Source organism: Diadema setosum, chromosome 12 (genome assembly GCF_964275005.1).
Source record: "Diadema setosum chromosome 12, eeDiaSeto1, whole genome shotgun sequence".
Classification (NCBI taxonomy): domain Eukaryota; kingdom Metazoa; phylum Echinodermata; class Echinoidea; order Diadematoida; family Diadematidae; genus Diadema; species Diadema setosum.
Window position 1 is genome coordinate 12,525,850 of NC_092696.1, and position 22,071 is coordinate 12,547,920.

General features: G+C 37.9%; 1 non-coding gene across 1 annotated transcript; it reads left to right on the forward strand.

Moving 5' to 3' along the window:
- The first annotated feature begins 8,400 nt into the window (after positions 1–8,400).
- On the forward strand, positions 8,401–8,473 carry Trnat-ggu (transfer RNA threonine (anticodon GGU)). The gene has a single exon. It is a non-coding gene; the product is annotated as a tRNA-Thr (tRNA).
- Positions 8,474–22,071: the final 13,598 nt, after the last annotated feature.

The window sequence follows — 22,071 nt, forward strand, 5'->3', positions numbered from 1 at the left end:
TCCAGTTTTCCAGATTCTTTCTTTTTTCTTCTATACCTTCTCTTCCTCTCCCTCTCTCTTCATATCTTCCTTCCCCATTCATATTTCTTATCCTTCACATACTTTGTATATCCTGTCCCCAATTAGGGGATTAAATTAAAGATTCCACTCTCTTTTCTTTTCTTTTTTTTTGGGGGGGGGGGAGGGGGAGGGTTGGTGTCAAGGGGAACTCATCAAAGAGTCTTACAGCTTCACACTTATGATACAGTATATGTTGTAGTTTTTTCTGAATTCAGTGAATTGAATTTTCTTTGAGAGTCCTGTCAAGACGGAAAACACCACTATGGACTGTATCACTATGGACCACTGTATCACATCATGCTTGGTCAAGAGAAACAAATCCAACATAAACTTGATGTGAGTCAAAGTTTTTACCTGAACTAAAACACAACAAACAAGCAAAAAGAACAGCATTGATTTGGGTGGATGGGACTAAGAACAGAAAAAAAAAAAAGTTTCTTTTAATTTGATATACAGTGTATGACCAAAACAAATGTCCGGTAATATTAAACTAATTTTCTGGCTAGTCTACACCTCATCAAAGATACTTTGCAAGACTGCCCATGATTCTTTTTTTTTTTTTTTCTATCTAGGCCCTATTTATAGTACAGTACTGCTTAGAGACACAAGTAAAAACTTGTTACTGCTTTTCACTGTCTCAAGCACTCCAACTTTTCAAATGTTGGGTGCGAGGGTAAGATGCCTAAAACCACTTCATTTCACACATCCTGCCTCCCAGGGAAGAAAAGGCTAAAAACCCTAACCACGGCCTTGATCATCACAGTCAATCACGTCAACGCAAGACGAAGGTTCAAATCCACGGTAGCTGCTCCAGAGGCACAGGGGAGCATGCCATACCCTGCACAATCTGACAGTTTGAGTGGCGGCTTGGGTCTTGGAAAGTTCAAACTTTACTTCCTTAAAGGGAAGGTTTCTCCAAACATGCTGTTATGGATGAATTCAGTCAATACAGGAAGTCTAGTGAAGCACAATGGACTGTGATGGCTTGAGATAAGATCAGACAATACATTCAAAACTTACAAATTTTCAAAAATGTGGGTTTAAGCCATGAGCCGCTCTCTCTTCATACAGCCTGTAGGAACTCTACAGCTCAACTTGTAATGTAATACTGTACAACACAATATTTTCATGGCATGACATTTTCGCGTAATGGAGTCAACTGCCTTATTCGCACTGCCAAATTTTCGTGAGTTGCCTAGCTAACATTCTATGCATATAGAGTAGACAAGATCTTTAGCATGCATTTTAATTTTGCGAAACTCTGCTCTCTTACACAATGCACACAAACATACCTCGTTTTACAGTATCACAAGAATGACATACTATATACGCTGTTATTTTCGCATACAGATATTTTTGTGAATGAGAAGGTCACAGAAATTTTTCGTGAGATGTTGTTTTCGCGAATTGACACCTACACTAAGCTAATTTAAATGTACTATTACTCTAGCTTCTGGCAACATTTTCACATGTTGTTGAATTTGTGATCCAACTGTGATTCACGAAATTTGCAAAAATCAAACCCTCGCAAAAATAACAGCTTACACAGTAGATTAATACACATCTCACAATTATCTTGAGAACATTTCCTTGATTTTAGTTTAAATAGTGAAATTTTATGTGAAGGCTAAAGTTCTTTTCTAATTCTTCAGAAGGAGCCTGGTAGTAGCCCCAAAAATACATGTCTAGGCCCTACATGCGCCCAAAGGCGATGAACAATTTGAACAACAATCAGCCAGTCCCTCTATAAATACATTTCGTCGCTGGGGCGACAAGACCTTGCATCTCAAATTTTTTTGAAAATGACTTTCTTTGATTAATGGCCAGATAATCGGTTCATTGATGTCCTGTCCAAATCCTAGCTGACTTACCCCAAAAAAATGAAGCAACCACAGCAGGTAAAATGAAAGGCTATCCCATATTCTGATATAGTGCTTTGGCTGCCATGTTTTTTGTTTTGTTTTGTTTGTTTTTTTTGCTCTCCTGAACATTTGACATTTTGCAGAGTTTATACGAGGTCTCGTCACCCAAGCGACGATTTTTTACTTACTAGTAGACACTTTTAAAAGTCAAAATTTTGTAATGTACAATGCAACTGAAGGTTTCATATGAGTGAGTTTCTGACGAACGAAAACTGGAGAACACTGCATTCCTTCTGCATAACACAGAAATGTCAGAGAAGTCTGCACAGAATATTATCACCAGAAAATCTTTGAGGAGACACCACTGAGAAATTCTAAAAATGCACTCTTGAGTGAAATGAAACCGAAATCTCAGAGGCACATGCCTTTTCAGAAAGGCATGTTACCGATGCTCATGATAGCAGCATCATGTACATGTATTTCTAAATATCAGCACTGCTTGAATCACAGGTTCTGTCATAAAACTGACCTCATCAGTCTGAATTGGTAGACTACATTGTATCAGGACATCTCATTAGAGTGGGCTTCCAAAAATGAATCAGCATACCAGATGTATGCAATTATAATCCATAGAATTTATTAATCAAAACATCCGACACCGCAACACTTTGTAGGTAAACAAAACGATCTAAAGCAGGGCTAATCTGATCACTCGGCAAATTCGTATGATGTCAAAATATTTCCCCTTACATAGTAAATTATTAAAAACAATGGCTTTGCAAAATCTTTGAATCACATGATTTATGCTGATCCACATAAAAGGCCAGAGCATAATTAAATGCATTCAGCCTGGATCGAGACTATGGCTTGGGTTGCCGTGCAGAGTGAGCAAGCTGTATTTAGACGGCGAAGATGAGTCATCCGATGCCGGGTGCATCCCGTCCGCCAGAATAAGGAGCAAAGGCAATCATTACAATGGAATTGCCCGTGTGTCCTCCCTACCCACACTGTGGAGGAGGGAGGGAGGGCTGGTTGGCCTGCACAGCATCACTCACACTCCACAGCTAGCACAGCTAGACCGGGGCCTTTTCAGCTTTCCAACTTTTCTCGCTCGATTTTTCCTCATTCGGAATTCACGACTGGGCTAGTCTTCTCTCGCAGACACAGACGTTGCACGACTCGTTAATACTTAGATTTGTGTGTGTGTGTGTGCGTGACAAGCAGCATCCACAGTTACATTACAAATTGGCCACGAGACAGTAACAATGATTCGATTCCTGTTAACAGGTTTTTAATATGGATTAATTACACTGGTCATCATTATCTTTGCAGATTATATCGTAATTGCTCTATCATTCAATAAAGCCAAAACACTATGTTGGGAAAGGATGGGTACAATATTCTAATTTGTTTTGTTTTTCAATCATTGAAATGATATGAATATATACAGTACATGTGTACAAGTAAGCTTGCTGTATCATAATTTTCTAGATCACATATTAAACATTTGACACCATTTCCACTGAATGGTTGGTTGTGCTTTGTTTCTAAGCCATCAGCCATGTGATACAGAATTGGGCAACTACAGTGTGATGGTAGTACTCCTTGTACATGTAGATTTAACCCTTATTTATTAAACCTACATCAGGTATTGTACATTGTACACCTGAATCTCCCAGGCTCTGAATAGTCTGTTTACAGCGAGTCATAAAATATTGGATGACCTTCCGTTTGATTCATTAAAACATGCCAGAATTTAATAATTCTGACAATACATTCATTTATAAAATGCTCCTATGAATCTAGAAGACACCGAACAAAGAGCTTATAAATTGTACTGTTTTTCTTTATCCATCAAGGTTCAAGAAATGTCATGATTTCACAACTTATTGCTGAACTTGAAATTATGTGGAGGTTGAGGTTTGTGAATATAAAATAAATGATCGACATAGCGTGAACACATTTGATAAAATTCAGTACAATATGAAAAATTTACGGGTTATAAACTTTATTTGTGTGTTGTCTTTAGGAAGCTTTATTCTTTTACCTGAATGCTATTAAAGTGTTCACAAAGAGCTAGATAAACAAACTGGGGGGGGGGGGGGAGGGAGAAATTACTCAGCGTCTGAGTCAGTATCTGTTATCACAATGTCTCCACATTCATTCATTTTCAAATCACAAACTTCAAATGAGACTCTACCTACATATTGTACGACAATGTACAAGAATGTACTGTTCATATAATAAATAAAAAACAAAAACATTCGGGCAAATTTTAGGGGGGTGTATCAATGTTGATACCCTCCAGACATATTTCCAGTTGTGACGATCCCCCCCCCCCTCCCCCCCCCCCCCCCCAATTCATTTGGTTCAGGGATGCTCACTGCAGGAATGGCATTTTAATACATTTTTGTTCACAGTAGACTACACCACACCACACCCACGATCGACGGATAATATCTTTTTTGTTGTGTCATTCTTGTCTAGACAAAACCCAAAGATCATACTAATAGTAAAATAGTGAACCAATACATGATGCTGTATCTGTCCATTTGTATAAAGACTTTGGGGGGGGGGGGAGGAGGGAGTATAAAAAAAAGAAAAGGAACGTGGAATATTTACAAAATGTAATGTTATTGTGTCTGTGCAGAATCAAGCCATATTAAACAGAGTCTGTACTTTTACAAAAATGAAAATTTACATTGTAACTGTGCTATAGATATTTAGAGTCGATGCTAAATTTTTTATCCTATAGAGTTGAAGTGTGTTTTAGGCAATGGAGGGCAGTTTACTGTACAATGTATTACAGACCTCAGCCCAAAGGTGCTACAAACCTACCATAAAATGTACTTCCATACCTGCTTGTCCTAGGCAACGGCAACAATCAATCTTGGGCAAGTAAATTACATTATAAATGTACACGTGGCTACTTGTAAAAGAGTATGGAACCCTTGTCTGAATACCCATTCTGGGAAAGTCAAGAAATATTGTTAACACCCGAACATACAGCAAGAACACTTTCTGTTTGTAACAATTCTATTTCCGTTCACTTGATATGGATGTCATGAATATTTTATCTATCTTGTCTTCTTTCTTTTTTTAATTCTCCATGGACACAATATTAGCCAAGCTTTTTCTATTCTCAAAACACTTCTGTCGTTTTCAAGAGCAAGAGAGGATGACGAGATAAGAATCACAGTTCAAGGGATTGTACAGTATTGGTGGAGATGAGAATTGGGCTTTTAACTTTTTGCGAGATACCAAGAAAACACTTATGATATAGTACAGAGCATACCATTTTAAGAGGAAGTTTATTTGATGAAAATCGGGTTTGGAATGACTGAAACATCCAAAAACAAAGTAAAACAAAGCGATCGTAATAAAGTGTGGGTCCCACACTTTTTTGAATGGCTCTTTTTTGGATATCTCAGCCATTTCAAAACCAATTTTCATCAAATAAATGTTGAATTCCTCATAGAATTACATGCCCTTTCATATTTCTAGAGGTTTCTCGTTATCTCACCAAAAAATGTTACAAACCTGAAATTAGGTCTCAACAAAAACTATACAATCCCTTTAAAACCACACTTTGCAAGTCAAGCAGTATTCACAACAGCACACCAAAACAGTGCCTCCAATAACCCACGTGCACTTCTGATTGTTTCAAAAATATGGGAAGTTGCTGGCGTTGCTTTTTGACAAAAAGGATGGTGCTTACAGTCTTACACTGTATTTTTAATTTTGCCCTTCTGGTTCTTGATTGCAAATTTCACCATGCACGCAAAATTGCAAACTCTCCAATTGTGATACATACTTTGCTCATAAAATAGATGGCTTGGTAAAACAAACAAACAAACAAACAACACAGTACTTGAGTTCATCTGAGATGAATTAAAGGGAAAGATGGGATCCTGTGTACACACATTCCTACAGTAGATGGCTTTTTGCCAATAGTCCAGCTGTTACTGAGTCTCATTTCACAAACCCAACAGAACATCTCTCATTGGCTCAGCTATAAATACTGCATGTATACTGTACCTCATATTTAAAAATAACACAATGCCTAATCATCAAACAATTTTCTTTGATTACAACAGTGTATTAAGATGAACTTAATGAACGGTACAAGTGCATGCAACATGAAAGGCATCTGTCAGCACTTGTAAGATCATTGTTGGCTGGCATTAAACATCCAGGAGCAAAATCCTTATAAAATCCTGAAGTACTGTACTGCATTTCTTAACAGGAAAGATTCTGCACTCTGACTATTAAATCACTCCAAAAAACATTGAAATACCAAAGATGCTAATGACTATAAAACACACAGCATTTATTACAAAGCTACAATGTACACATGTGTACCTGTGAAGTCCTGGGGGGGGGGGGGGGGCATTTCATGAAGCATTTTGTCCGACAAAGTTGTCAGACATATTTGCTCTCAGCCAATCAGATGTAAGGGTTTCAGTACATGTACACTTAATTGTAGCTTGTAACAGTTTGTCGGAAAAATATCCGACCAAAACGCTTCATGAAATGCCCCCCTGTACAACAGTGGAAGAATTCAGGCAGAGGAGATACAACACTGTAGGCATGCATACTGCATGAATGTAGAATAACCCCCCCCCCCCCCCAAAAAAAAAAAAAAAAGTTAAAACAATCACATAGAAAAATAAAAGACACTGGCAAATTATACACAGTAGTCTAATGGCATCCTCAACATGTACACATGTGTGCACATGATAGATTTCCTGGGCCCCATTTCGTAAAAAATGCTGGGATGACAACTCTTGCTGGAATGGCAACTTCCAATAGCAACAGCCAATCAGGAAGCTGGATTCTTGTCGTTACCATGACAATTGCCATTCCAGCAAGAGTTGTTATCGTATCAAACTTTTATGAAATGGGTCCCTGGTGTTTCATATTTTCACAGATCTATACAACATGTACAATATTGTACATGTACATTTCACAAGTCCACTGACATTCCCCAAATTGGCAAGTCCCAATTTAAGCATTGCCTCTAGTATTTATAACACAAATGCCTGGCATGTTACTACCAAGGAAAGAAATCACTAGATTTCTCCCACAGAGTGCAAAGGGATGATGCTGATTTCTCATTTCCACGCTCTTGTTCTTGATTGCAAATACAGTTTATAATTAGCATACTCAGTAACCACTCCTGCAATTGTCTTGCTTGTCCCAATACTGTATACGCCATTATTTTCACGTACAGATATTTCCGCAAATAAGGAAGTCATCTAGACATTTTCGCGAGATGTTGTTTTCGCAAATTGACACCAACGCTAAAATAAATACACTGTCACCCAAGCCCATCGAGACATTTTCGCGAGTTGTTAAATTCACGATCCCACTGTGATTCATAAAATTCACGAAAATTAACCCTTGCAAAAATAACAGCTTTATAATATGAACTACAGCATATGAAAAAAACTATAGGCCGTAAACAGCAGATGTTGCACAATCTTGACTTCATTGCCAAGATGCAGTTTTTTATTCTTTTCTCTTCATGAAATTTTGTGAATTTCACAGCTTAATTTTCCAGAGCTACACATTTGCCATGTAACTATGCTCAGAAGAAAAATTCATTTAGTATGTTTTGATGTGGATTCATTCTCCATAATACAAAGATAATCAAATCCTCACCTTCAATGAAAAATCACAGATAACAGTCCCTTCTGAAACTTCTAACAACTTTTTTTCATTGGTCATCATGTGGTTTGCTATTAATCAGAAAGCATTAAAGACTTATATATCATCAATCTTCAACTTGATATACAAGGTTTGACACTAACCTCTCATTTTAGTTGTCAGACAATGAAATTTGGTGGCCCAATTGGGCCCAAAACACATCTTTTTAATATCTTTAAAATATGATGGCCTGATGTACAGTATTTCTAATGGCCCTAGGCCACCGTGCCACCTCTTATGTTGAGCCCTGTTTACTTTGTTGAATAAAATTCAAATAGCTACAACTGAAATGCACTACAACCTCATGAGGTATGGTACATTTTACGCTCAGAGTATTAGGACTACACAAAAGAATTCAGGGATGAACTGTCTTTTTTTCTTCAAATTCATGATTTTCTTCCGTCGAGATGTTTTCATTGCAACTGATTGACAAATTGCCCTGCATCGACGTAAATAAGCTCTGAATTGATCAGTGTTTTAGTAGTAGCCATGATAAAAATCATGGGCGTACATACTCGGGCAGGATTCGAACCTACGACCTCCTGATCACCGGACAGGCGTCATCTCCACTAGACCACCGAGCTTTCGCCCGAAAGCAAGTGTTGGTTCTAATCCTTATAGCATGCAGCGGGTACTGCTTTGTTATTCAAATTCATGATTTTCTTCCGTCGAGATGACATCTCGACGGAAGAAAATCATGAATTTGAATAACAAAGCAGTACCCGCTGCATGCTATAAGGATTAGAACCAACACTTGCTTTCGGGCGAAAGCTCGGTGGTCTAGTGGAGATGACGCCTGTCCGGTGATCAGGAGGTCGTAGGTTCGAATCCTACCCGAGTATGTACGCCCATGATTTTTTATCATGGCTACTACTAAAACACTGATCAATTCAGTGCTTATTTACGTCGATGCAGGGCAATTTGTCAATCAGTTGCAATGTCTTTTTTTCGTTTAAAATCTACAGGTACAATGTACTTTGTACTTTAACTGCTCTTGTACCTACAGCGAACATACAGAGCTGTACAGAGCGTAAGTGTGGAAAATATGTACTAAATGGTGTATGAAGTGACAATGATGATTGTGAAATTCAGAAGAAAAAAAAAAGTATAAAAAAAAATGCCCACTGGATTATCCAGGGTCACGTATATAAGGCTAAAAAAATTAGTGCAAAAACAGGAACCCTATCATCTTCTCAGGTCAATGTCATGTTTATCCTCTTTAATGTTACTGTTTTTTATATGAATGCAGACAAAATATGTAAGGAGTGCGCACCAACTGCAGTAAACACAATATTACAATTTTCCCTGTACAAAAAGTACCTGTCATGTGCACTACAATTGTAAAACATGGGTCAGTGTACTCAGTACTTGGCAAGCCTAGGCTGTATACTATACAGGAAACATGTGGTACACTGTACGACCTGTAGTGAGTAAAATATTTTGCAAATTGGATCTTGCAAGGCTATTTCACAAGAGGTTGAAGTCGAATTTTAGAACCATACAGATAGATTGACAGCCAGCAAGCCATGCAATAGAACACCTGTGTGTGCACAAGCTCACTCTGAAAATCCCACGGTTTGCATGACTTGCATGCTGTCTCCGCTGGATGCAGTAGGACGCTTGCACAAAAGGTACCCAAAGGCTGGTGGACGGCGGAATTCACGATTAAGAAAGTGAACCCGTAATACCTACAAAGTGATTAGTTTGCTGACAAATTTGAGTACCCACTTACTCTATCAGTGTGGAATCGTAATTTTGGAATACAGTTTGTATGCATTTAAGATCAGGTTAGTTCTGATTTTATTTTTCTCTAGTTACAAATTTAATTTTGTAAAATGTTGTCAAATTTCAGTTTCATGGGGCTGATTCATGCATGGAGAGGTAAGAGCAGGCAAAAAAAGCACCGAAAATGTCAAGTCGGATCGGTCCAATAGGTGCGGCAGCCTTGCGAGCGCTCTTGTTTCGGTTGGTCAATGCACATCAATTGATTAAAACTCAATTTTTGTCAAACACGCACACAGAAATTTTTCTTCTTTTCATCACGAATGTGCCTGTAACAAAAAAAAAAAAAAAAAAATCACTGCGCGAACTTGCAACAATTTATATGTCAGATGTGAGATGGATGATAAGTGAAAAGGGGGCCTCATGAGCATCTCGCCCCAAGGGCCTCAGCATGGCTGGGGTGCTCATGAGGAGAAGGGATCCTCGTACGAGCAGGAGCCCCCCTCATGAGCAGGTTTCCTGGACTGATCTGTGGAAAATTGGGAGCACTGAGCCAATCCGAAGATGGGTACGTGTTGACTTCGGCCAAGTAAATATTGAATTATTCCATTTTAACATGCATGATCAGATAAAGAAGAAAAACTTCATTTAAAGAATTACTGGAACTTTATGTTTGGTCCTGCAAAAAGAAGAAGTTTACAAAAACTACCAGTACAATAAATGCTAACTGCACATTACATGTTTACCGTCATTGCAGAAAGGGCCTGTAAACATTTACAAAATAATGCCACACATGGAACTGTATCTCAATCACACAACTGCTGATAACAACATGAACAATCAATCTATAATTGTACTGCAAGTCATACAGCATAATTCAAATCAGACCTGACCTATTTTGGATGAAAATTTCAGCTGTTCACCTCGCTCTCAAGTCTTCCCAGTGTCGACTGAACATGCTGAACATCACTGTGAATGAGTGTGATTTTAACAACCATCCACTTCTTCACACTACACATTTGGCTAGTGACTAAGCAAATGTTCCACGCGTGCAAGCCACAAAACCACACATGGATTAGATTAACAGACTGCAGAACATCTTTGTGTGTAAAGTTGTAACTGCCTGCTAGTAGCTGTATGTGCCTGCTACATAACTCAACTGTATTACTTGACACTACACTACACGAAAACATTGAGTACACACTCACACTAAGTCACGGACAGCTCAGTTACATTCCTGGATGCTTAATCATTAAAAATGCACTGTCTTCAACTCCTTTTTTCTTCTCACATATCTTGGATCTGATAGTTTCTAGTAGTAAAGTTAGAGTCTAGACTTTTATTGTCACACAACGGGACACCTACATTTAGCAGTCAGCCGTAACTCAATGAATGGGATGCGATGGGGTTGGGACGGCCGACGGACGGTCGGTCACAAATGCTCAGCATGCACGTAACGTCCCTACTTGAACACTGCACTGTGTAAGACGTGTAAAGTCTGACGAAGAGATTTTCATCGTGTTCGTGAAGCATAGTTACTTATTTTACAACTGTGATCAACGCTAGACACAAAAATCGTCACCAATTTTAGTCCTGCTCAAAACGATCAATGTTTCAATACTTACAATTCACGTCTTTTCCGGGATTTTCGATGAAATAGCCCCCTAAACTTGTTGTGATGTTTTCAAATCGGATGTCGGTCGATGTGTATGAGAGCGCTGTTACGATTGGTCGATTACGGCAGTTGAATGTTTGAGTCAAAGGTCTGTTTGCATTCGCCGATTAGGCTCTATTGTTAACCGAAACGAGAAGTCGGCGGGTCGTTTAAAAGCCCTGTATGACACATGGTGATATTTAGAATTTCCTCCTCTTTTCGGAGAGAATATTACGAGTATAGCAGTTGTTCTGTCGTATGGCATAAAGATGAAATTTGTACTATTTTCATTGAAAACTATCTAACTTACAGAAACTGTTAGACGGAGATTGTTTACCGCATGGTAACATATTCAGGGGAACCATGCGGTGGGAGCAACTAGTCACTTTCAGACAGATATAAAGAATGTTTTATGAGACATTGTGCCTTCCAAAGTAGGTAAATAGGTAGATTGTTTAGTGTAGATAAAATGTGTCATTAAAAAAAAAAGAAATGTAAAATTCATTTGGAAAAGTAATGTTGTACTTCTCTTTAATAATCATAATGAAATCAGTTGATAGGAATATATCCCGGGAATATAGGGACCTATACAAGAGTGAATGTAACTATGGTATACCTAACCAGAAGTGGCATGATGAGTCGAATGTGCACCCATTTTACACATATTAATAGGGCCTACCTATGGACAAAAATAAATAAATGAATGAATAGCGTTGAACGTAGCAACCAGCTGGTGCGTTAATGTTATTGTGCTAAATATAACTATTATTAGTTTGTGTTGTTTGAAGGCACTGGCGTATGTAGGGAAAACGGCGCCCGGGGCAAGCGCGGAAATATACGCCCCTAATTTCTGAAAAAATGTTCAACCCCAACCCCATCCCGGAACGGTAGGGACTTATATGCTTTTTCATAATATATCCTTTTTCAAGCACTTAAAAGGGGTCTTTTGAGAGTGATTTAAATGTAATAAATTGTGATAAATTTTGGCGAGCGAGCGCAGCGAGCGAGCCGAAGTTTTGTATTTCAGCTTACAAAACATGGAATTCTTGTCATTTTTTGCTTACTAAATCTTACAATTCTAATCAAGGTATAGTGACGGCCTTATAGATAACGATTTATACCAACAAACTAAAATACTCCAACTTAGTACGCGCGAGTGAGCCGAAATTTGTATATTTTCGCGTCATCATCACGTTTTGTTCTTATCTTTTTTTTTGTGACAAATTTTGGCGAGCGAGCGCAGCGAGCGAGCCGAAAAATTTTTGTATTTCAGCTTACAAAACTAATAGATAACCTTACGACCAACAATCTGAGGACTTGGAAAAAATACTACTACGCGCGAGTGAGCCGAAATTTGTATATCTCCGCGTCATCATCACGCTTTGTTCTTATCTTTTTTTTGTGACAAATTTTGGCGAACGAGCGCAGCGAGCGAGCCGAAAAATTTTTGTATTTCAGCTTACAAAACTAATAGATAACCTAACGATTTATACTAACAAACTGAGGACTTGAAAAATACTCTAAATTACTACGCGCGAGTGAGCCGAAATTTGTATATTTCCGCGTCATCATCACGTTTTGTTCTTATCTTCTTCTTTTCTTTTTTTTTTTTTTTTGGATAAATTTTGGCGAGCGAGCGCAGCGAGCGAGCCGAAAAATTTTTGTATTTCAGCTTACAAAACATGCAATTCTTGTTATTTTTTGTTTATTAAATCTTACAATTCTAATCAAGATATAGTGACGGCCTTATAGATACGATTTATACGAACAAACTGAGGACTTGAATTAGTACGAGCGACTGAGCCGAAATTTGTATATTTGCGAGTCATCATTACGTTTTGTTCTTATCTTGTTTGATTTTTTGCGCCCGCCCCCCCCCCCCCCCCCCCATGTTCGAAACCGTTGGCGCCCTGCTTTGATCCAATCGGCGATTGCTTCAGAACGAATAAAGTCGGTGTAACATTTTGCCTGCTAAATATAAAAATGGTTGAACACAATATACATTGTCATTTTGTCCGCATCATCATCATGTTTTGTTTTTATCTTGTTTGATTTGGTTTTCTGCCCCCTACCTCCTCCCCCCCCCCCCCCCCCCGGGTCCGGGCGAGGGTTTTTTTTTTTTTTTTTTTTGTCTTCATTTTTTTTTTCTTCTTCTTCTTCCTCTTCTTCCTCGTTTTTTTTTTTTTTTTTTTTTTTTCGTTTTTTCGTTTTTGGCGCCCCCAAGGAGTGGCGCCCGGGGCACGTGCCCCCCTTGCCCCCCCCCCCTAGATACGCCACTGTTTGAAGGTTTGCATAGTGAAGTAAATGAGGGAGAAAGATTTGCGGTGACACCATGTGTATGTAGTCCTTAACCGGATCGTTGTTTGGCAGAAGAGCTCTATAGAAAGAGGAGAACTGAAGAGGGAAGCGACATACAGCACAATGGGGGTTGTAAGGAGGGCAAAAAGTGAGAAGAGTGGGGGACGGTGAATGGGCTAGAAGTTGAAGTTGCAGTAGTGGAGACGGTAGAGAAAGGAACAGAGAGAGTGGTAAGGAAGAATAGAGTGAGAATCGCAAGTAAGATGTTCGGACATCGTTAGAAGGAGAACATGAATCGGAAGAGAAGAGGAAGAGGGAGGAGTTGTATGCTGGAAAATCATGGAGATAGGAGAGAGAAGTGAAGATTCATGAAACCAAGAGAAGAACGAAGTCGGCGAACAATGTGGACTATGGAATGCGGAATCAATAGAGAAAGGGCGAATAATCCCGCGAAGGAAAGGTAAGTAGAGGAGAGATGAGACTATGTTGAGAGAAGGGAGAGAGAGGGGGGGGGGGGGGAGAAAACAAAGAGAAGAAGAAGAAAAAGAAAAAATGAAATTCAAGAAGTACAGGAGAGGGGACTTGGGTGGATCTTAGAAATAAATGCTGCAGAGGAGAGAAAAACTAGAAATGTCGCTACGGCGACTGATGCCTCCGCCATAATGCATGATTCTCCCAATAGGTGTATAGTACAATGTCTTGACAATGTGTGATGACAGTTTCACATAACTGGCAAAATATCGAAATAACAGGTTTGTCAGAAATATCTTGAATGTTCACTTTCCACGAACTGGGTTTGCTATAATTGTCTATTAAAGAGTGCAGGTACACATATTTGGGGAATTGAAAATTTTTACTTGACTTCTGACCGACCTTATTATAAGTTTATGCATTCATGAGTATAATTTTCAAGGTATGAAGAAAGAGTGTAATTACAGTACAAAATATTTTTTTTTTCATTTAAACCTGACCTTCGACCCTTAACCTTTGACCTTTGACCTTCTGGCTGGAAATTTCCAAGAGAATCTCCATCAAGTAATACATGTACATATATTAAACACTTTTAAAAGTAATAATACAATCATTGCATATACTAGTATACATGTATGAGGGAAATACAGTAGTAACATTTTGAGGAGTTGACCTTGACCTTTGAACCCCTGACTATTGACCCATGACCCCTATATTCCCTAGATAATCCCTGCCAGTCAGTACATGCATATGTACCATGTTCCATGAAGATACATTGAACCATTTGCGAGAAAAGTGATATTGCAACATTTTCACCTAACCTTTGACCTTTTGACCTTAGACCTTATGACATGAAACTCTCTCTGGAGAATCCTTACGCAGTAGTACATGTCTACACTAAGTTTCAAGAAAATAACTGCGGGCATTGCATAGATATGGGGGAAATAGCAACATTTTTAGCATTTGACCTTGACCTTTTGACCTTTGACCTCTTGTCAATGTCACTAGAATCTACTCAACTAATTGTCCTGTGGTGAAAGCTGCTTCATCCAGTTTTGAGTTATCACATAAACAGATAAATTTTAGGATTTGACCTTGATCTTTGACCTTTGACCTCTGTCCGATTTCACTGAAAAACTAATCAAGTAATTGTCCCATCATACATCATCCTCCAACAAAGTTTGGTGAAATTTGCTCCATACAGTCTTGAGTTATCGCGTAAACGGATACAATTTCATGATTTGACCTTGACCTTTGACCTTTGACCTTTAGCCGATTTCACCCAAAATCTTATCAAATCGTTGCCCCATCATACTTCATACTTGGACCAAGTTTGGTAAAATTCCAGTAAATATTACTCAAGTTATCGCGTAAACGAAAGCGGACGGACGTACGGACGTACGGACGTACAGACGTACGAACGTACGGACGTACGTACGGACGGACGGACAACCCGAAAACATAATGCCTCCGGCACCACTTCGTGGCGGAGGCATAAAAAATATGGAGAGGAAAATTGATGACAGTTAAATCCTGAAAAGGTTCCTGTGGGAGAAATGCAAAATGAGAGATTAAAATAAGGTTAAAGTGTAGTCCTGAGGGGTGAAGGCAAGAGAAATAACCTGTGAAGAAAACTGTGAATTAATACAAGTGGTCCTGAAAAGGACCGTTGGGTTGTATGGAAGGAAGAAATAGAATGAAAAAGAAGAAAAGAAGAGAAGAAACAGACAAGAAAAGAAAAGATAAGTAGCGTAGAAACAGACAAAGGTGTAGGAGAGAGAGGAAAGAGAAATGAAATGCTGAGTAAAAGATGCTAGTGAAGGTAGAGCAAGGGATAAGAATAACTAGGAGAACCGAGGAACTTGACGTTTTGGGTAGGTTGACTGTCCTTCGTCAGAAGTGAAGCGTGACCTGAGACGAGGCGGGCTATGGAGAATTATTATTAGTTTTAACATAATCATAATCTGGTTTAAGAAAAAAATGAATTACAATGCAAACGTTTGTATTCATTACTGTAAATATTTTCATTTTATGCACATATAAGGCCTATTCATTACAGTAAATATAAGTTCATTTTTATACAGTTATTCATTATGTTCTTGTTCAGACTCTCATACTCCCGATCGGGGGTGATAGAGTTTAATAAAAAGATTAAATGAGAACTTACCTGTTTGAAATTTTATCTTTATTTTACGAGGAAGTTGTACTGTTGTAGGAAGCGAATAGAGTATCCACATGTATTACACAGGGCCTGCCAACGATGTTGACAGCGCTCTTTTTTGTACATCTAATGGGATAAGATAATTTTATAGGCCTACACCCCCTCCCGCTCCCAGTGCCTGATCCCCCCCCCCCCCACAAGCTTTCCTGGCTCTCGATGCTGTTCCTCCATACCGCAGTCTATTGGATGAGAGGGAGGGAGGGGGTGTAAAGGAGGAGGAGCTATAGTCTTCGAGAGACCGTCAGAAAATCATGCGTTTTGTTGAGTTTATTGATGATATTATTCCTTCTTCTTGTTCTTGTTCTTCTTCTTTTTCTTCTTCTTCTTCTTCTTCCTCCTCCTCTTCTTCTTCTTTTGCTCAAGCTTCTTCTTCTTCTTCTTCTTCTTCTTCTTCTTCTTCTTCTTCTTCTTCTTCCCCTTTTCAAGTGGAGAACGAAAGCCATGGGTGTAGCCTCTCCGGGTTCGGAAGTCCATGATTCAATATAGGGCCTATAAAGTGCACGAAAAGTTAGTTGGGACTGCCAGTGGATAATGTGTACAAAAGTCCACAGCTCAAAGCAAAAACAGATTACGCCATTTTCATCATTTTTAAAGTGAAGGGAGGTCATTAATGTAAGAAATAAAAACTTTTCAATGATACAAAACCCATCAACAAGGTATTTCTTATTTCGAAGCTATCATTCAATTTAGCACTTTTATACATCGTGATTAGCAAAGCTGTGTCACCAATGTCATGATTGATAAGCGAGTCAAATAATGACTGACATCGTTTGGTTGATGAAAAAAAAAGCAACGCCGCTTTAATGATAAAACTATTGACATCAGTATTTTAATAGAATCCACAATTCCGTAGATTCGTTATTCCGAATCATAAGTGATAGGTTCGTTAATCCGAGCGTCAGTGAACAACATTCGTAAACAATATTCGTAAATCCAAAAATTAACATTAGATAAGGTTCATTAATCCGAAAATGAACAGTGATTCGTTTCTCCGAAGGTCCCTTAATCCGAAGACGAAAATTTATGGCCCTCCTGTATAAATCCGAAGGTTCATTAGTAGGTCTAAATTATATACGCACCTTTTTGCACATTCTGATTAACGAATTCTACTTTTACTTTCGGATTAGTGAATCCTCATGATATCGAACATCACCCATTAAATTATTTATAATACCTAAAGATAATTAGAGAAAGGTGTGGTTTGCCGTTTCCTGATTTCTGTCTTTGCAAAAGCAAATTATAGGAAACAAATCGCGCCATTTTATTTTTTTCTGAGTAAAAGTTATACACGCAAGATTCTCTCCAAGGACTAGTGCTATTATGAATGATACACAATGTAAACCAAGGTACTCGAATCAGTAATTGCCAATCAAACGACAGTTCGATAAATTTTAAATGACAATGAAAACGTAGTAAATCTGAGAAGGCTCTGATGTTTCTTTATTTTCTCTTCTGTAATATTTACAGAAAGTGCAGTGAAGTTTTATAGATGTTTATTGTTGACAACGGATGGATTTGAATTGGTTGTTGTGGTAAGACGTGTGATCTTCTGATCTGTCTTATATAGGCATACTTTGTTTAGAATTAGTATTGAGCATACATGCTTGCCAACTGACAGCAACTTTTCAATTAACGTTTTGTTCAAATTTAACGGTCCCGAATAGTTTTACCCTAATTTCAAATTTAAGTATAAAAACAAAAATCAGCGATCAATTTGTATTGTTTCCTGGCTAGGAAAATAAGCGCTGCACTTTTCCATTTTCACCATTTTAAAGTTTACATAAGTGTCTCATAATTATTGGTTTATACTAACTATAATGCTATGGGGGGATTTAGTGCCTTTTCCGTTCGTGCACTCGTATGTTTGATCCAGTTAAAAACAAACAAACAAACAAACAAACAAACAAAAACGTTCGTTGTAGAGCTAATTCACCGCTAAGTATGTCATCGTAGAACGTGATGACCCTTTCGATAATTCACCGGATCATGATTATCTGTTTGAATAAACCTTCAGAAGAGTTTTGTAGTTTTTGTACTACAGAAATTATAGGTGTCGGATCAACAGTACGACTGGGGATTACAGTAGCCGCGGCGTCGGTACCAGCGATCTTAGAAGTAACGTGCCTGTAGATGGCGCTATTTAGAAATGTCTCTAGTCGCTGATAGAATAGATACCCCGAAACGTTTTGCTTTCCCGAGCATTACATACAAGTACAAATACCACGCATAAAACCGTTTCGGGACCATGACAATTATTAAAATGTAATCTTCATCACTACCGGTGAAGCCAGCTGAACCCTAGAATATTATCATAGTGATGATTTGAAATGTCTACTTTTTATTAGTTTTTATCATGAGTTGTACTCGTTATTGCATATACTGCTCGCTCTAAAAGCATTCTTTCAAACGCACCTTTCTCTGTGTTTCATACTCATGAGTTAGATTCGTGAAACTGGAAAAGAAACATACTAATAGGTCGATGGAGATAGAGAGATAGATATCTAAATAGATAGATAGATGTAGGTAGAAAGGTGGATCGCTGACAGACAGACAGATTAACGGGTAGATGGATAGATAGGCCTATAGTCAAATATATAGACAGACAACTAGTAAATAATACATGCATGTGTTTCTTTGTATCAGGCTCAATAGAGTTTACATAAAACATGATGAGTTTATCGATCTCACAGTGTTAGTTTTCATAATCTGGTGGGGGATTTTGTTTTTTTCCAGAAAATATTTGTTTTGGTATATAAACTTACAGACAATTTCCTAAACACATTTGCAAGTTGAGAAAATGACTGAAATGAAATAGATTAAAAAAAAATCAACAAACAGGAATACATGACACAAAAAAACCCCAAACAAACAAACAAAATAGTATGAAAGCACTCAGAGAGCACATTGATACCTTCGCCACACAACTCATTTTCACCCATGTGCTGAAATTGGCACTATTTCCCAATAATAAAAAAGTCCTTCAAAAAAACTGCAAAAAATCTTGGATCCAGACAATAACATCCACATCCTACCAAATCATATCTTGTGTCATCAACTTTTCCTGAAAGTTTCATCCAAATCCTGTTAAAACTTTTTGAGTTATCTAGCAAACACACAAACAAACAGACAAAAAAAACCAACACCAACAAAAACATAACGAACTTGGTGGAGGTAATGACAAAAAAGATGAATCTGAAGAATGAACACATATTCAATATGCTGCACGAATACTCTTTTAATATAATTCATCTGATGGTTGAACGTCAACACGAAACTCTTGTCTGACCACATTCAACAATAATATCAGTGTCTATACAGTCATTCCTTGCAAGCTCCTATAATGCACAGCTTACAGCATAATATATTTTGTAGCATGCACAGAACCCAATAAGATGCTGGTCACATTACTGTAAGTGGGTTCTAGCATAGTGCTCTGATTTGCAGCATTGCCTTGAACAGATGCAGCATTCTTTGCTGCCAAAAAACTTTCCACCGTACTTTGGTTTATCCTCCCTATCAACAAATCTACTGCCTTCTTCAAGTGAGTGTTGCACACATTCCAACCTCCAGATGTCGTGGTTTTATTTCAATCAAAAGCAATTTTAAACTGAAAGCGTTCTTTCACCGCAGCAAAGGGAGTTTTGCGATGACAGATTTGAACCTTCATTTCTGACTGGGGAGCAGGGGTCATCCTTTGAAACCGACACCCACGAGTCATACGGCCCACGAGTTCGACATTGCAAAAAGGTCCACGAGTCATACAGCCCACGAGTCATACACCTCATGAGTTTGACGATAGGCAAATATGACCCATGAGTTCGACACTAACAAGCCCACGAGTTCAACATCACAACATGGGGCTTAATATGTTGGTCTTGTGGACCTAGTTTGGTTAGTGTCAAACTCATGGGCGGTATGACTCATGGGCTGTATGATTCGTGGGTGTCCGTCTCGTGATGTACATCCGGGGAGCACACGGCTAGATGCATGCACATAGACTCATAATTTACTATCTATCTTTGCAACTGACCAACATTACATCTCTCAGCCCAACTCACTTAAATTTGTTCATTAATGCTGTGTATGTTATAATGTAACAAACCGGGAACAAGCATGGAGTCACAGACATCATTTTTTTACAGTAAAATGTTCAAAACTTGGTAAAATGATTTGATTAAATGATAAAAAGATGAGGTACACAAATGCATCATTGGTCTCAGCCTTAGCATTATGATGATAGATAAAAACCACATAAAAGTTAATGACTACAAGAAACTGTTACACTAAAACCTTGGGGCTTATTTAAATCCAAAGGATTAGTATAGTATGTTTACATGACAAGCCCCTGAATTAAGCTACATTCACACATCATGCTTGATAACAACATCAGACCACAAATTCACAAAAAGGTTATGCATTAAAAGAAAAAAAAAAGGAAAAGAACTACAAATTACAAATTGCATGCATTCCCATAAACACAGCAAATATTTTTGTGGGCCTTTTCAGCTCGTACAGCATTTTTGTGGTACATTGTAATTAAAATCCAACTATTTAATCACATTTTATTACTGTTACACACAAAAAAAAATTAATGACGATAAATTTGAATATTTTTATACATTTTGTATCTTTCATTGACAATATGGCCGTTCTTCTACGTAACAGTCAAAATTCAAAAATTCCATTTTGCACTGTTTTATACTTGTAGATACATATTCTTTCTCTTTATTAGTTGACTTCACTTTATGCGTTCTGAGCGGGGGTGTTTCATAAAGCTGTTCGTAAAGTTACGAACAACTTACGAGCGACTGGTGATCAGTTCTTGTGCTGAAATATGGAAATTCTGATACATTTAGCACATCAGAACTGATCACCAGTCGCTCGTAAGTTGTTTGTAACTTCACGAACATCTTTATGAAACAGGGCCTGATTATGAAGTAAACCTTGACTTGATGTCATTCAGTAGTGTGATCTGATTTGAATTGATTTGATTCTCTGACCACTCATGACCAGATGCTACCACAGTGCTGATTGGCACAGAAAACCCCATAGCATTGTACACACTGTTCAAAGTTCCCGGTACAGAAAGGATTAAGATAAAGAGTTATCACCATCTCTGTACATATCACCCAATGTCGCAACTACTTTCACTCAATACCTACATGTAGCACCAAATTCACAAACAGGGGGTTCTAACAAATCTAGGGTCTAAATTCAGACAGTGGACTAGAGCAATTACAAAATTGTTCATTTTGTATGCATTGTTCAATGAGCACTCATCACTGAAGGTCAGTTTGGTATAAAAGATTATGCAAAAGAATTGTGTGATATGTGAATTAATCTACCTTTGTGAATCCTGATCTTAGTGTTTCATGAAGCTTCAGCAAATAAGAGGACTCCCACATCAAAGAGAAAAGTCATATACAAATAAGTATTGCAAATAACAAATTGGGACAATCTTGGACAGATTACATTTTGCCTAGTGCCTAATTTGATACTCATATCAAACTAAAACATGATCACATAGGTTATATATGATTTGAATACTTCATTCTTGCAGTGTGTGTGAAGGGAGATTTAAAGAAGTGGTTTATTGATATATTTTCATTTCAAGCAGCAACATAGCAGGAGAAAATGGATGGAACGAAAATTTTAACCACACTTTGTCAATCAATGTAGCTACTATTAATGTGGACAGGGAGGATATCTCAAAGCTACTAACAACTGATTTTATTCTCAGATACCAAGCATATTGTTTACATATGAATTCCCTCTTTAGTCCAATTTCTCCCTCTCTCTTGATTTTTTGATTTTTTTTTTCCATGCTTTCTTTTTACCACACTTTCTCTTTCTCCATTTTTCAGGATCTCATAATCATATATTTTGGCTTTCAAAGATATCATCTAAATTGTATACATTTCATATGTACATACAGGCAACCTTGCTTAAGTCGACCTTGCATAAGTTGAATAATTGCCTAAATTGAAAGTCTTTTCAAGTCCTCTTTATATTCTATTGATTTCAATACCTCATAAGTCAAATCTTCTCTAAGTCTAAGTTTATATTTCTTCAGT